This window comes from Canis lupus, chromosome 10, assembly GCF_003254725.2.
Source record: "Canis lupus dingo isolate Sandy chromosome 10, ASM325472v2, whole genome shotgun sequence".
NCBI classification, from domain to species: domain Eukaryota; kingdom Metazoa; phylum Chordata; class Mammalia; order Carnivora; family Canidae; genus Canis; species Canis lupus.
In genome coordinates, this window is record NC_064252.1 from 42,389,744 (window position 1) to 42,404,103 (window position 14,360).

General features: G+C 47.5%; 1 protein-coding gene across 1 annotated transcript in view; it reads left to right on the forward strand.

Annotated features, from left to right (window-relative positions):
- Positions 1-14,360, forward strand: part of CREG2 (cellular repressor of E1A stimulated genes 2) — a 36,084-nt gene that overhangs the window by 2,815 nt on the left and 18,909 nt on the right. The gene's annotated exons all lie outside the window — the stretch shown is intronic.

Below are 14,360 nucleotides of genomic sequence, written 5' to 3' on the forward strand. Positions count from 1 at the left end.
GGAATCAGGTGAATAGAATTCCACCACTCACCAAGTTATGTGATTTGGGGCAAGTTACTTCACCTGTGGGAGCCTCAGCTTCCTCCTCTGTGCAATGGGAATAATAATTCCTACCTCACAGGGTTACTGGGACGGTTGAGGGTCTTGTACAATACCTGGTGGGCAACTGGCAGCTCTTGTTATGATGGAAATAGGGTAGGGAGGGGAGGTTGATGAAGGAAGGTCCAATAGTCCATGAGTCACAAGTAGCAAGGACTCCATTTACTACCCCCAGTGATCTACCTACTTCACTCTCTATTTACTGTTTTTCAAATTAATTTTGAACCCACCATCCCTCCCACCAGAGATGTATGCACAAAGACCCCAAATTCTTTAACACACTTTTTTCAAAACCTCTAAAAAGAAAAGACACTTAAGTGCAGATGGAACATTAATCCAACACTTCTGTCTGCATTCAGAGCATAGAGGTTGAAATCCCATCCTGCCAGGGAGACGTCTGCACCACGCTTGTGTGGGGGTCACACGGCAGGAACCCCCTGAGGAGCAGCAAATGCAACAGGTGGCCTCAGGCAAGTTCCTTAAGCCCCAGGACTCAGTCACTTCACTGGAAAATTTGGTGACACTTTAGGAACTAGGATAGAATTCATCCCAATTCCAAAATTCTATTATTCTTTACACAAGGCATAAAAAAACATTAAGCAAACAAACTGATTAGTTCTTTGGGGTGTGGGGTGGTAATAATCAAAGCAACAACATGCTGTAAAATGCCACTCAGATAAAAGACTCTGTCGCTTACCTTTGGGACACTGACAAGGAGAGACTGCATTGGGCTAGAGACAGTTCAGCTGACCCAGTTCCCTGTGGGGTCTGGCAAGAAGCCAGGAAAAGGGATGGTTCTTCTTTCATGGAATATTCTCTCTGTTCTTGGCCAGTCAAGCTTGCTGGCACTAGAAGTATATTCCCAGGATACCTTTCTAAACATCTGAGGAGTTCCTAAATCAGGCATCCTAAAGGTTGTCATGAGGCCTGAGCGTGTTGATCCCACAGCAGCTCTTGGAGACAGACAACAGAACATAGAGCAGCGCACACGGCTGCTGCAGCGTTCGGATGGCGGAAGGAATTGTCGACTGGAAGGTCCCAGGCGGGCGTCAGCAGGAGCTGAAAGCTGGCAGCCACGAGAAATCTGGCTTCGAGAAGTCCTTGCTGGGGTGATCGAGGTCTGTAAGAACTGGGTATGTGTGTGTGTGGCCTGGAACCATCTGTGCCATCCGTCTTCATGCATGCAGACCACATCTGGAAAGTTCAGACACCTGTGCAGCACGCCAGGGTCACTGGAGGAGGCCACTCAGGACCTGAGTGGCCACCCCAGGCCCGAGGGCATCAGTGTCTCAGCACACGTGTAAGCCTGGCCTGGAAGAGGAGGGATGAGCCGCCACCGTTGTTACCCCTGTGTTTAGATCCTCACGTGAAAATACTTCTCAGAACTGCTCCCTGTTTTTCCTGTTTAAGCTTCTGAAGCATTAAAATAGAACTTAAAGAAACATACACAAAATCAAGGTTAGCACCAAAGCTAAGGTGACCAAGCAGTGGGGCCTGTTGTCACCCCAAGATCCACTACTTCCATTGAACTGCCTATGCCCCGGTGTGTTTCTGCTGTGTGAGCTTCAGCGTCCAAGCTCTGCATTATATTTTAGGCTTTGGGTCCAGCATCTTGGTGATGTTGAGCACAGAGACTTAACTAGAAAGCCAGGCAGACATTGGAGCCCTGAACAAACAAGCCGAGCGGGAGCTCCTCGGGTCACAGGAGCATCACAGGGCATCAGATACAAATACCCATGGCTGGGGCAGCCGCGGGGCTCAGTGGGTGAGCATCTGCCTTCTGCTCAGGGCGTGATCCCGGGGTCCTGGGATCAAGTCTCGCATCGGACTCCCCGCAGGGAGCCTGCTTCTCCCTCTGCCTGTGTCTCTGCCTCTCTCTGTGTGTCTCATGAAAAAATAAATTAAAAAAATATGTCCATGGCTAAGAACTACTCGGACCTGCCACAGCCTGGCAAGGCAGTGAGAAGCTGCCCCTCCCACCTGATCCCTGGGTCTAGAGAGATGGCCCCTGAGACCAGGGCTCTTTGCCAAGCCCTTCACAGCATTCCCCACAGAGCCGCGGGATTACAAAAAAAGAAAAAAAAAAAACCCCTCTCATTTCTCATGCTGCTGCTGCTGCTGCTGCTGATAAACCAAAGCCTTTCACCTTCCTTTCACCTGCAGAAGGCAGCTCATACTCAGCAAAGTGAGAATTGCCTTCATTCTTTAAAGCTGGTGTCCTTGTGGATTGAAGACGTGCAGCAGCATTTTTACCATCACGTCTGGTACGTTCTGCACGCTTGTGGTGCCCTCCGCTCTGTGCACCCGGGGAGGGGCTGGCTCTTCCCCATTTCACCCCAAGTGGGCAGACGAAGCCAGACCCGTTCTTCCTGCGTGCTGCATGCCAGGGCTCTGTGGGCCCCGAGGGCCATGCTGGGGCTGAGGAACCCTCAGAAACCCGACCACAGACCGAGGCCAGACAGGAGGGAAGCAACGCGGCCACCGATGCTCTGAGAGAAGGAAAAGAAGTACCTTCCCAGCCATTTTCCTGAAGGGCCCATGGAGCGTTGCAGCTACGGCTATGCCTCTGCCCCAGGCCTAGCCCGGTGCCCACAGTGTGCACTGCGACAGGCTGGGGAGCCCCACTTGCCCGGCAGGACACAGCGCCAGCAGGGCCAAGCACTGTTCCTGCCCGAGGGTGCGCTGCACGCATGGATTCTCCTGCCAGGGCAGGCTGAGCCGCGTGGGTGCACATGTGCGTACTGTCCCGTATTCGACTATTACCCATTCGGAGGGCATGTACCTCAGGCACCCCACCCCAGCTCCCCCTCAGTCTCCTCTGTCACCTTGAATTCTCTATCCAGCAGCTGAAGTGATCTTTCAGAACCCGAGTCAGATCCTGGGATTCCCCTGCTTAAATGCTTTCATTGGGAAAAATAACAAAATCCTCAGAAATGGCCTGAGAGGCCCTGCATGGCCGGGAGCCTGCCTCTTTCTCAAAATAGGTAAGAGAGCCCGAGTCTTTGCTAATTGACTTAGCAGTTGATTTATATCCTCGTTTTATTAATTTGAGAGGCTTAACCTTGAAAGCATGTTGTGATCAAAGCTGATGTGGCTGTTTGGCATGTAGCTAAGAAATGCGCTTTTTTTTATTGCGATATAATAGACATAGAACAGTATATAAGGTGTATAACGTGTTGATTTGATACATTTACATATTACAGTGTGGTTACCACCGTAGTGTTAGCGAGCACCTCTGGCACGTCCCATAATTGTTATTTCTTTCTTGTGGTGAGAACATTTAAGATCTGGTCTCTTGGCATCTTTGAAGTATGTGATACGGTATCATTGCCTGTGATCACTGTGCTGTGCATTTGCTGCCCAGAGCTCATTAATCTTCCAACTGCTCACCTGTGTCCTTTGACCAACACATCCTTGGTCCCCCCCCACCCCCATCCTCAGGCCCTGGTAAGCACCACCCTACTCTCTGAGTGAGTGAGTTTGGCTTTTTTTTGAACTCCACCTGTAAGTGAGATCATACCGTTTTTGTCTTTCTCTATCTGATTTTTCATGCTCAACATAACATCCTCAGGAGGCATCCATGTTGTCTCAAATAGCAGAGTTTCTTTTTTCTCTTAGCTGATTAATGTCCTCCTGTATACATGAGAAGTGCTTTTCATTCTATAACACCACATGTGTGTTGACACAGATCATGCCCCAAAAATGATGCTTAGGTCTATAGCTGGCCTGTAGATTAAAGATAAAGTTGGATCTAAACTATTAGGGGTGGAACACCTGGGTGGCTCAGTGGTTGACTGTCTGCCTTTGGCTCAGGCCAAGATCCTGGGGTCCTGGGATCAACTCTCACATCAGGCTTCCCACAGGGAGCCTGCTTCTCCCTCTGCCTGTGTCTCTGCCTCTCTCATGAGTAAATAAATACATCTTTAAAAATAAATTAATTAATTCCTAGAGGTGAAAGACATCGAGTATCCAAAAATCTGAGGAGGTTTAATGATGAAGAAAATACATAGCAGATGTCCTGTCCTTAACTAAGGCTGACCAACATCTTGAGAATAAGCAAGGAACACGTATTTCTCCACATTTTACAGGTTTACAGGGACGTTAGAGAGTTTTTTGGTGAATCTGTAAAATTCAACCTGGGGGGATGGCTGGATGGCTCAGCGGTTGAGCATCTGTCTTTGGCTCAGGGCATGATCCCGGGATTCCAGGATTGAGTCCCGCATTGGGATCCCAGTAAGGAGCCTGCTTCTCCCTCTGCCTGTGTCTCTGCCTCTCTCTGTGTCTCTCATGAATAAATAAATTAAATATTTTTTGAAAATGCAGCCTGGGGTCCTCCATCCCATCTGGTTATGGGATTTCCCCCAGACTTTTTACCACCCTGATCCTCTGGTCCCTGAACATACCCTAAAATGTCACAGTAAAGTTACTAGATGTAATGGCACGCAGTTGTCTGGACTCCCATGCCAGGACGTATTGAACTGGGTGCTATTACCTGCCCTTCCTCCGGGAGGAGATCATTTGGAAAGGGAATCCGACTGGACAATAAACAAAAAGCGACTTTCAATGTCGGAAAAGGACAGGATTGGTGGCTTCTAAAGGACCACGCTCAGGCTTCCCAGCTCAGGTTAACATGACAAATTGAGCATAAGATTCCAGTTCACAAGGTTCACCAGCAATGAGCAACCCCCTCCCCTCTCATTTTCCTCTTCCTTCAAACACATAAGGATGTAGAGATGCTCCTATGCCTAAGTAACTTTATGCTCAGACCAGAGACCCAGTTGTGTGAATATCCAATAAATATTGATTGACAGAGAAAGCCTATCGGAGACCTTCCCCTCTGCAGAAACATCTTTCCTTACAGAGTGCGCAGGCTCGAACACTGTGGGGTTTAGGGTTTGCATCTTTTCAGAGCCAAGGCAAATCAAGCCTTCTGGGCCAGGGAGGGTTCTTCTATTGAGTGACATTCTGCTCGTTGGCATTAGAATGAACTTTCATTTTGAAGATCTGGAAATAAATAGGACCCAAAGGGGTTTATCAGATGCTTTTCCTGCAATGAAAAAAAAGATTTGATTGATAGTTTGGACACATGCTAGGTTTCTACTCAATTATCAAGACAGGAGGATCTGAAAACACTTGTTTCCTTTTCCCCAAAAGGTTTTTAATGAAATATTGCCATGGCCCATTCATTCCCGCCCTACTCCCCTCCCCCCCAGCTGAGGGCATCCCTGTCCAAACAATGAGCTTGTCAAAGCTCTTGAATTGACCAGGGCTCAGAGTGGTTTGGCATCAAAGGAGATGCTGAGATTCTGTTTTGTAAAGGAATCTAGTTTCTGAGAGGGAGATGCCAGACTGAATGGATCGAAGCCCCCTGGGTGTGTAAAACACGGAATGGGAGCCCTTCAGAAACGATGGTCCCTCAGCGTGATTTGCTTGGAGGGGTACGTGCAGCACAGGGAATTCAACACTGAAGAATCCCACATCAAAAGAGTATTGCTCACACTAGAGATTTTGGGACAATGTGCTTGGACACAGGTTCCCGCCCTATCCTCTGAGCAGCCCTCGCATTTGATAGGCACATTGACGGGCCAAGAAGCTCCTTTGGTGAACCGTGGGAGGGTGTCCGTGGGAGGGCTGGTCTGCCTTTGTGCCAGGAGCACAGGCAGGACAAACGCTCAGTGGGCTCACACAACTCAAACAGCATAGTGACTTTAATCCTTCCTTCTCTGCAGAAAATTACAAGAAGTTCCAGAAATACAAATGCCCCTTAGCCTGCATCTTTTTAACTGTTGTCGTAGGAAGAAAAGATACATCAAATGGGAGCCGAAAACCTTAGCCCAGCCCAATTTCAAATGCAGGCTCCAAGATCTGTGCCCCTAGAACTATACGTGGAAGGCGCTCTTTTCCATTGTTCTCTAGAAGAGTTCAGTCAAGTGCACACTCAGCGTAAGCATGTGCTTGCAACAGCTTGCCTGCTAACGGCCAGGATGTATCTCCGTCTGCACTCCGTCTACCTGTGACGTGACGGGCGTTCCAAAGCGCAGGGCCCAGCCCTCATCAGCTAAAGAAGCTGAATTCAATTTCTCTTCAACTGAATTTTGTTCATTCTCCTTGAAGGCAACATAGAGGTCTTCTAAATAGACGGCTTTCTGTCCAGGTCCATGTTGCCTCTTCTCCTTTGCCTGCACAGCCCTGAAATCCTGAAGCTAACATTAACCTGAGTTGCTTTTAAAAGACTGTCTGGGAGAGAAGGCTTCCTGGGCAGGTGTTTGCTTTTTCTCTCCCGTCTTCCACTCATTGCCATGGCCAGTGCTCCCGGGAACCTGTGGCTACTTCTTTCTCCCTAATTTTGTTTCAGCTCCATGAAGTTCTGTCCCTGTGGATCCCAGGGCACTCATTTCACAGGTCCACTGGTGATTCTGGTTCCCCTGTCTTCATACCACACCCTCTGGCATCTCTGACTACCTCTCCCCATCCAGTTTACAGTGTTTTATTCACCTGTTAGACATGATTTCACCTTGTGCTGAAATGAGATGAATTCATGATAAGTAGCTCCTATAAATATACACCTTCCAGAAAGCTTTTAGTTGTTAAGAGAGAGGTAAGGGTTTTATTATAAGGCCCTTAGCCTCTGGAAATTGCTAATCTATTTTGTGTATTTATTGAATTTGTCTATTCTGGGCATTTCCTTTAAGTGGAATTATATAATATATGCTTTTTTATGACTGATTTCTTTCACTTAGCATGATGTTTTTGTCAATGCAAAATGAACAAATCTTTTAGAATCTCTAACTGCAAGAAAGAGCATTTTATTTGAGCCCAAGTTAGGCTGCCTGGGAAACACGCTCTTCACAGAGATGAACGTGTTCTGAAGAATGAGTCATTTTTACAGGATTGTCTACATTTTACATCTTGTAGAAGCTCGGAAGATTATGGATTAGCATATAGGCAGGAATCAAGAGTTTTACATCATAAAGGAATGCAGGGAGCAAGAACATTGATCCGTATCTCAAGGACAAGATGATTTTTCTTTTGGTTACTCATTCACAAAGCAGATGTACAATACATGCACGGTGGCCATAAATCAGGCTTTTGGTTTGAACAAAGTTTAGAGTCATGCTGACTTAGAAATCTAGAATGGCTTCCCTGGAGGATAGATCTTTAGAGTTTTTCTCTCATCAGCTTTTGCGGTTCATTATGTTTTAGCATGTATCCATACTTCATTCCTTTTTATGGCCAAATACTATTCTATTGTATGAAAATGCCACATTCTGTGTATCTATTTTTACTTATGCATTCATCAGTTGAGGACATTTGCTTCCATGTTTTGCCTGTTATGAATTATGCTACTATGAATATTTAAAAGTTTTCATATGGACTTTTTCTTTCAATTCGCTAGGGTACCTACCTAAGAGTAGAACTGCTGGGTCATATGGTAACTGTATGTTCAGCTTTTTGAGGAACTGAATGTTTTCTTCACGGGCTGCGCCGTTTTACCTTCCATCAGCAGTGTATGAGGTTTCCAGTTTCTCCACACCCTCACCAACGCATGTTATTGTCTGTCTTGTTTATGATGGCCATCCTGGTGGTGTTTCATTGTGGTTTTGATATGCATTTTCCTAATGACTACTAATGTTAAGTGTCTTCACATGTTCTTATTAGCTATCTATCTTCTTTGGAGGACTATTTAATGCCTTTACCCTTTTTTAATTGGGCTATTTCTCTTTTTATTATTCAGTTGCCAGAGTTCTTTCTATATTCTGGATATGATCCTTGTCAGATGTATAATTTGCAAATGTTTGTAATGCATTTTTGTCTGATTTTCTCTTCTTTTGTCATTGGAAGAAGTAGAAAAACTCAGGATTTAATATTGACATTTAAATTATATATATTCTTGGTTAGTGTTCTTTCACTTCTATAAGCTGGACTTCCCCCATCAGAAAAGGACATAATTGAAGTAACTTTCCTGAGATAATACAGAAGTACACCTAAATGATCTAATGTGCAGAATGGTAAGAAAATGTCTCAGAAAAAAGATTTTAATTAATTGGATCACAAAGGGATTTGTGAGGGAAAGCTGTTATTCTAATAATGTAGAGATGAGGTGGGGAGATACTGACAATAAAATCAATTAAACATTAATTGAGGGACGCCTGGGTGGCTCAGCGGTTGACCGTCTGCCTTCGGCCCAGGGTGTGACCCTGGAGTCCCGGGATCGAGTCCCACATCGGGCTCCCTGCATGGAGCCTGCTTCTCCCTCTGCCTGTGTCTCTGCCTCTCTTTCTGTATCTCTCATGAATAAATAAATAAGATCTTTTAAAAAATTAATTGAATTAAGCATACTGTATACAAAGGAACATGCTAAATATAGTAATGAAAATAAGTTTTTCTTTCAAACAATATTTATCAAGCACTCCCTCTATGCCAGGTGCACATAATTAGGACTTAAAGACATGGGCTCTTCCCTGCTTATTTGTCACAAGTCATTTGAACTGAGACAGGGAGATCGAACAAGTGACTGTGTGTAAAGGGCCCCTAACTGTTAAAACCACACATCTCTGCAGTGGGGTAGATGAGTAGAAATGCACATGGTAGCTGTGATTTCCACCAGCTTAGCATCTCCACTTGGCATCTGTCTGTCCACCATTTCCATCTCATCCCACTCAGCCTGACCTGTCCTTTAAGACACTGCGGCGCCTGGGGGGGGGCTCAGTCAGTTAAGTGTCCGACTCTTGATTTCTGCTCAGGTCATGATCTCAGGGACCTGAAATTGAGTCCCTAGGTGGGCTCTGCACTGAAACACAGTCTGCTTGAGATTCTCTCTCCCTCTCCCTCTCCCTCTGCCCCTCCCCCTGCTTGCATGCCTTCTTTCTCTTTCTCTAAAGTAAAAAGTAAATCTAAAATAAATAAATAAATAAATAAATAAATAAATAAATAAATAAATAAATAAACCAAAAACCAAAAACAACAGAGTTGATCTGAAAGTTAATCTCTTGAAAGTCCCTTCCTTTCTTTGCCTCTTCCTTCCCATCTTAAGGCTTCGAACACACCTTCTAGTCCCAGTAATTACCAGTTCATTCCCCAGGATGCACTTCATTTCTGCCTGCCTCTCAAGGAGAGCCCAGGTCTCAGCCCCTGGGACTGCATCGTCCCAGGCCCCCAGCTCTGACAAGCCCATTCCCCTGCACCCCCACCTGCCAGGACAGCGGGGTGTTTGTGTGCTCCCCACCTGCTGACCCTAGTGCGCCCTGCGCTGCCTTTCTGCCCTGTTCCCCTTCAGGTATCAGAGCAGCCTAAGCTGAGCCTGACTGGGCTGCAGGCAGACGTGATTCTCCAAGGGGCACAGTCTCTCCCCGTACAACAGGCCAAGGCTCCGGGGTACTGAGAGGTCCTAACAGCCTGCAAGGGCCTGGCCATGGGCTACTGCCTTCCACTTTACAGGTTAGGAGCTGAGGGGCGGGAAGCCGGGGCCCAGAAATGGGGGCTCAGGATTTGGTCACCCCTTGCCCACCGCGTGGTCTCTGCAGACAGCTCTGCTCCCCACTGAGCACCCACATCTTCCGGCTTTCAGCTCCTCTGTAGCTGCCTCCTTGCCTTCTCTCCTTCCAAGGGGTGGAGTGTTGGAGTGCCAGGCAGCTCCTCTTGCTTACTTCGTCGGCTGCCGCACATCTCCGAGCAGGATGAGCAGTGGGGTTTGGGGAAGGATAGCTGAACGTGCAGTTGAGGACAGTGTCATTAGACAGCATGTGTGCTCGAGCCACAACTGCTAGAGCATCGGCACGCAGGGTGAGGACAAAAGCAAAGCCCACTTTGCGGGCTCCTGTTGTCTTGTGTGCCTCCACGGGGACTTGCTGTCCTGTTTCTGAGGCAGGAGGGCCATGGTGGGTCTAAGAAGCACAAGTAGCCCAAGCGGAGCTGCAAGGCCTGTTTGCCCACGTCGGGGTTCAGGCAGTGCCAGCAGAAGGGCAGGGGGAGCTTGGGTGGAATCTCGGAAGTGGTTTCAGGGCTGCATCCAATTGGAGGCCAGCACTGCAGGTGAGGCCTGCCCGGGCACCCTAACCCCATCTCAGAGGATCCCAGGGCGTCCCCGCTCCAATCACTGGCCGCCCCTCCTTGCAGGGATGGAGAGCACGTCTGCCCCTTACCCCCAGCCTCCCGCCACACTGCTGGGCCTCCCTTCCTCCCTTCTCAACTCCATGTCTCTGCTCTTCTCTTCTCTGAGTCTCAGCACCCTCCCCGAACAAAACCAAACTCTTGGGGATCCCTGGGTGGCGCAGCGGTTTAGTGCCTGCCTTTGGCCCAGGGCGCGATCCTGGAGACCCGGGATCGAATCCCACATCGGGCTCCCGGTGCATGGAGCCTGCTTCTCCCTCTGCCTGTGTCTCTGCCTCTCTCTCTCTCTGTATGACTATCATAAATAAATAAAAATTAAAAAAAAAAAAAAAACTCTTCTGTGTCTCCTGCCTGCACAGGAGTCCAAGATGCAATAACATCAAGGGAAGACATCATTTGCAGAACTGCACACGCTGACCCGTGTGCATGCCAGCCCTGCCCTGGGGAGGGGGCCTCGCCTTGTCCTCCTCATCAAGACTCATTAATGCTTTTCCTAAACAAAAGAGCAGCCCTTCCTGAGATGTGTTTGCTGCCCTCTGTTCCCACCACCGGGTCCTCTACTCCAGTCACACGGAGACGCAGGAATTCCTGGCCAGCTGCAGTCAGCTCATGTTTCTTTAGTGGTGAGTCCACCAGGAGCCAAGGAATGCGGTTAAGCTAGAGTCAGAGGTCAAGAAATAGCAGGTGGGTATCAGACTTGGAGTGCTGTGCAGATAATAACAGGGAACAAGAGGTGAATGGACAGACTTGGGGGAAGTTCTGAAGGAGAAGAGGCAGTTCCTTTCCTGCCAGTGCTGCACACACCCCCAGTCTGGGGATAGACCAGCAAGGCCCTGGACTAATCCAGAAAGAAGAAGGCCACCAATGGACTCCAGAGTTTGCACCAGCAACGCCTTCTTCATTATCTTACTCTATAATCCATGTAATATGAAATATTTTTGTCTAATGGGCAGATGGCATTTTAAGATAACTTATTCCTCCGCTTTTATTACTCAGAGAGATATATACATATGCAAATCGGAGCTTGCAATCAGCACGATCTATTTATTTTTACTTCGCTGATTCCAAAGTGATTCACTTCCAATCCAAAGCAAAGAAACTTAACGATTTTACATGGTGTCAAGAACTGTGACAGGGCTAAGATTTTGCCCTATTTGCAAGCAAGTTGGCCACGTTCGTTCTAACCAACAGTGAGCCTGCCGTGGTTCGCAGATGCTGGCACAGGACACAAAACTCGTGAGTCAGAGACAAAGGTTTGGGTTGCTCACCGCAAGGGCAGTGGCTAGCACAGCAGTGTTTTGTGGCCAGGGTTCCCAGGGGCCCCAGTTCCCACAAGGATATGAAGAGGGCCAGTTGGCATCTATACACACAGTGGGTTGCACAACAGGAGAGCAACTCTCAGCCTCTCAGCCTCAGTCTTGTGTGACCGAGAGCAAGCCTGCCTGCCCCCGCCGTCCTGGGAAAGACAGCATCTTCATCCTGCTGGACGTAAACAAGCCTGCCCTTTGCCCCAGAGGGAAACACTGTACCCTCCAAGGCACTTTGCTCTATGAACATCTCTGGGAAAAGATGGTCCTGAACAAAGGAAGCTAGTCCTCTGCTCCTAAGAGGTCAGAAACACAAGACACTCTTGGAGAACTGCTTAGATAAGACTTATAGAGTCTTATCTTTAAAAAAATATATCAAAGTGTGAATAGTTTTTAAACCTGGGCCCTCTTTGCTTGGCCTGATACTGTGTTAGTAGAAACAGATGCAGATGGGGACCTCCTTCCTCTGCCCAGTTCCATCACGACTTTACTGCCTGTATCGAGAACAGTTTGCAGATCACTATTAATACCACCAGCATTAGGCGGGCATGCCTCAACCACAGGATCCATTCTAAGAACAGGAAGAGCTCCAGGAACTGTAAACCGTTCTACCAGTGAGGAGCCTCTCAGATGCCAAGAAAGAGAAAAAAATAAGTTCAGAAGTGCTTAGGGAAATAAACTTATTAACTGACATATTTGGAAGTCCAGAGGAAGGCTTTTCTTAGGGGTCCTGCAGTGTCAGCCCAAATCAGCTTTTCCCATTTCTCATCTCTGCCTTCCCTTCTGCTTCATTTTAAAGATGGCCCCACTTGTGATCCAGATGTGGGACCAGCAATTTCAAGGCTGTTCCCTCTTTATGTCCAGGGAGAGTGAGCACCTCTCCAGGTAGACTCCAGAGGAGAGTAAGGGGACTGCCCTTCCAGAAGTCCCCAGCAAGGAGCACCTTGAGCTTTAGTGACCGGACTTCTTGTGCCAATCCCTGAATCCATCACTTTGGCCAGGGGACAGAGTGTGCTGGTTTAGGCAATCCCAGCCCTCAGGATCAGGGTGGTGGAATAGGGTTCCCTGGAGCTGTGTCAGGGACAAGCAGATGCCTAAACAGTGTCAGGAAGAGGGAGAGTCTGTCTCCAGCCCCTGTTCACCAAAGGAGGCTCTCATAAACTGGAAGGGTCCCCAGGGTACAGGGCATCCTCCTCTCTGGTAGCTGGTGCATTTACCGACCATCTCAAGAGCAGCAGCTGCGAGGAACCTCAAGTATGTTGTAGTGGGGTGGCGGGGGGTGGGCAGGGAACTAAAGGTTCCCACCTCTTTCTTTTTTTTTAATTTATTATTTTTTTTAGAGATTTTATTTATTTATTCATGAGAGACAGAGAGAGAGAGAGAGGGAGGCAGAGACACAGGGAGAGGGAGAAGCAGGCTCCATGCAGGGAGCCCCACGTGGGACTGGATCCTGGGTCTCCAGGATCACACCCTCGGCCGCGGGTGGCGCCAAACCGCTGCGCCACCGGGGTGGCCCGGTTCCCACCTCTTTCAGATGCTAGTTAGTTCCCTCTTACTGCTGTACCAAAGCAGCACAACCTACTGGCTTCAAATGACACAAATATATTGTTACAGTGACAGAGGTCAGGGGTCCCAAACAGGTCTTCATAGGCTGCAATCAAGGTGTAGACAGGACTGCGTGCCTTCCTGGAGGCTCTAGGGGAAAAACCCATTTTCTTGCCTTTTCCTGCTTCTGGAAACTGCCTGTATTCCTTGGCTTGTGGCCCTTGCCACATTCAAAGCCAGCGATGGCAGGTCGTCTTTCTCACACAGTATCTCTCTCACACTCTCCTTTGTCTCCCCCCGTGACTTTTAATGACTCCTGTGGCTGCCCTGGGCCCAGCCGGATAATCCAGGATAGTCTCCGTATCCAATGCCATCTGGTTGGCCAAACAGCCTTGAAATTGCTGGCGCCACATCTGGATCACAAGTGGGGCCATCTTTAAAATGAAGCAGAAGGGAAGGCAGAGAGGAGAAATGGGAAAACCAGCTGGCATTGGATAATTTCCCTTTGCCATGTAAAGTAACACAGTCACGTGTTCCAGAGATTAGGATGCAAACATCTTTGTTGGGGGGTGGGGTGGCAATTATCCTGCCTGCCACAGGTGGGAAGGAACTTCTACAGAGTCTCGCTGGGTTGTCCGCTGCATAAATGGAAAGTTTTCTATTTATCTATTTAAATACATAATCTCCTTTCTTTTCTATATAATCACCACCAGTGGATAAGCAAAACACTCCCTATATAAAAATGATGCCCCCTATATAAACCCTGTAATGACTTACTTATGACTACTACTTTGTTGCTTTCATCAAAGAGCAATGTTGTGAAGAAATTAGCCTTAATAGTGAACAAATAATTAGGTGCAACTGATTGACAGTCTTGTCTGGTGTATGTAAATTTAGTTCCTGTTCTTGCTTCTTTTCTCCTGTTGGGTTTTTCACCAAGTTCAATGTAGATTCATAGTTATTATGTGGATTGCTTCCCACCATTCTTTCATCATAACCCCACAAGAATTCACAATTCAGCAACTGCATTTTTTGTGGTGTCATAAACAGAGCAGACTATAACACTTTCAAACGGTACACAGTGTTCTCACATGAAGCAATTGACCTGAAAGTGTGGGCATGTCCACTCTTTCCCGTGTTACAACTCAACAGGATGTGTGGTACAGAAAAGCTTCCAGGCAGGTGAAAACAAGTTCCTTAAATATAAGCAAAACATATGCTTTGCTTAACAAATGTACCTTTCTCAAGGTTTTAATGAAATTTAATGGGTGAGAATGAGTTTTAATGAATCATGCCTCA